Here is a 3,205-nt window from a genome sequence, read left to right on the forward strand (position 1 = left end):
CCGACTACTTTTAATTTTCCTAATTTTTTAAATATTCCAAAACAGAGAAAAAATATCATTGGAAATGTTTTGGAGTCGGTTTACTTACCGTACCACATACCTATTCCTTTTCGGAGTCTGAAACGTTCTAGAAAGTGTCCCTTATGTACTCCTCCGGTGTTACGGTATTAATTATATTGGTCTCAACATTTATGGGAGTACTTGAGATATAATGTTTGATTCTTTGACCGTTTACCACCTTCGGATTTGTGCCTTCGTCATTGTTGATTTTGATGGCACCGGAATGATAGACCTCCACGATAATGTAAGGACCTTCCCATTTAGAGAGAAGCTTTCCTGCAAAAAATCTTAAACGAGAGTTGTATAGCAAAACATGATCACCTACATTGAACTCATTCTTTTGTATCCTTTTGTCATGCCATCTTTTAACTTTTTATTTAAACAACTTGGCATTCTCATAGGCTTGGTTTCTCCATTCATCAAATGAGCTAATGTCAAATAATATTTTCTCACCGACAAGTTTGAAATCATAGTTGAGCTCCTTGATAGCCCATTATGCCTTATGTTCTAGTTCAAGAGGTAAGTGGCATGCTTTTCCATAAACCATTTTATACGGAGACATACCCATAGGATTCTTATAAGCAGTTCTATAAGCCCACAATGCATCATCAAGTTTCTTAGACCAATTCTTTCTAGATGTATTAACAGTCTTTTGCAAAATTTATTTAAGCTCTCTATTGCTTAATTCTACTTGACAACTAGACTGAGGATGATATGGAGATGCAATTCTATGGTTAGCATCATATTTAGCAAGCATTTTACGGGAAGCACCATGAATAAAATGTGAACCACCATCATTCATTAAATATCTAGGGACTCCAAACCTCAGAAAAATGACTTTGTTAAGCATCTTAATAGAAGTGTTATGATCAGCACTACTAGCTGGAATAGCTTCTACCCACTTAGTAACGTAATCAAGAGCAACTAAAATATGTGTATACCCATTAGAGGAAGAAAATGGTACCATATAATCAAAGCCCCAAACATCAAATGGTTCAATAACAAGTGGATAATTCATAGGCATTTCCTGACGTCTACTAATATTACCAATTCTTTGGCATCAATCACAAGATCATACAAACTTACGGGCATCCTTAAAGAGAGTGGGCCAATAGAAACCGTATTGCAATACCTTATGTGCAGTTCTATCTCCAGCGTGGTGTCCTCCGTAGGACTCAGAGTGACACTTGCGTAGGATCTGTTCCTGTTCATGCTCAGGTACACAACATCTAATAACACCATCTACTCCTTATTTATAAAGGTGTGGGTCATCTCAAAAGTAATGTCTCAAATCATAGAAAAACATTTTCTTTTGCTGGTATGTGAAACTAGGTGGTATAAATTTAGCAACAATATAATTAGCATAATCAGCATACCATGGAGTATTACAAGAAGCATTTATGACATTTAATTGCTCATCAGGAAATCTATCATCAATAGGCAGTGGGTCATCAAGAACATTTTCTAACCTAGACAAGTTATGTGCAACGGGGTTCTCAGCTCCCTTTCTATCAATAATATGTAAATCAAATTCTTGTAGCAAGAGAACTGATGACCCACAAGTGTAGGGGATCTATCGTAGCCTTTTCGATAAGTAAGAGTGTCGAACCCAACGAGGAGCAGAAGGAAATGATAAGCAGTTTTCAGTAAGGTATTCTCCGCAAGCACTGAAATTGTCGGTAACAGATAGTTTTGTGATAAGGTAATTTGTAACGAGTAGCAAGCAATAAAAGTAAATAAGGTGCAGCAAGATGGCCCAATCCTTTTTGTAGCAAAGGACAAGTCTGGACAAACTCTTATATGAAGGAAAGCGCTCCCGAGGACACATGGAATTATCGTCAAGCTAGTTTTCATCACGTTCATACGATTTGCGTTCGGTAATTTGATAATTTGATATGTGGGTGGACCGGTGCTTGGGTACTATCGTTACTTGGACATCCCACTTATGATCAACCCCTATTGCAAGCATCCTCAACTACAACAGAAGTATTAAGGTAAACCTAACCATAGCATGAAACATATAGATCCAAATTAGCCCCTTGCGAAGCAACACATAAACTAGGGTTTAAACTTCTGTCACTCTAGCAACCCATCATCTACTTATTACTTCCCAATGCCTCCCTCTAGGCCCAAACAATGGTGAAGTGTCATGTAGTCGACGTTCACATGACACCATTAGAGGGATGACAACATACATCTCATCAAAATATCGAACAAATACCAAATTCACATGACTACTAATAGCAAGACTTCTCCCATGTCCTCAGGAACAAACATAACTACTCACAAAGCATATTCATGTTCATAATCAGAGGGGTATTAATATGCATAATGGATCTGAACATACGATCTTCCACCAAGTAAACCAACTAGCATCAACTACAAGGAGTAGTCAACACTACTAGCAACCCACATGTACCAATCTGAGGTTTGGATACAAGAGATGAACTAGGGTTTGAGATGAGATGGTGCTGGTGAAGATGTTGATGGAGATTGACCCCCTCCCGATGAGATGATCCCCCCCTGGAGGGAAGTTTCCCCGGCAGAACAGCTCTGCCGGAGCCCTAGATTGGTTCCGCCTCATGGCGGCGAAGTTTCTTCCCCAAAGCTTGCTTATGATTTTTTTCTCGGATGAAAGACTCCATATAGCAGAAGATGGGCATCGGAGGGCCACCAGGGGGGCCACGAGGCAAGGGAGCGCGCCCTCCACCCTCATGGCTAGGGTGTGGCCCCCCTCTGGAACTTTCTTTGCTCAGTATTTTTTATATATTCTGGAAATAACTTCCGTGAAGTTTCAGGACTTTTGGAGCTGTGCAAAATAGGTCTCTAATATTTGCTCCTTTTCCAGCCCAGAATCCCAGCTGCCGGCATTCTCCCTCTTCATGTAAACCTTGTAAAATAAGAGAGAATAGGCATAAGTATTGTGACATAATGTGTAATAACAACCCATAATGCAATAAATATAGATATAAAAGCATGAAGCAAAATGGACGTATCAACTCCCCCAAGCTTAGACCTCGCTTGTCCTCAAGCGAAAGCCTAAATCGAAAAATATGTCCACATGTTTAGAGATAGAGGTGTCGATAAAAATAAAATACGGACATGAGGGCATCATGATCATTCTTAGAACAGCAACATATATATA

This window comes from Triticum dicoccoides, chromosome 7A (genome assembly GCF_002162155.2).
Source record: "Triticum dicoccoides isolate Atlit2015 ecotype Zavitan chromosome 7A, WEW_v2.0, whole genome shotgun sequence".
Lineage (NCBI taxonomy): Eukaryota > Viridiplantae > Streptophyta > Magnoliopsida > Poales > Poaceae > Triticum > Triticum dicoccoides.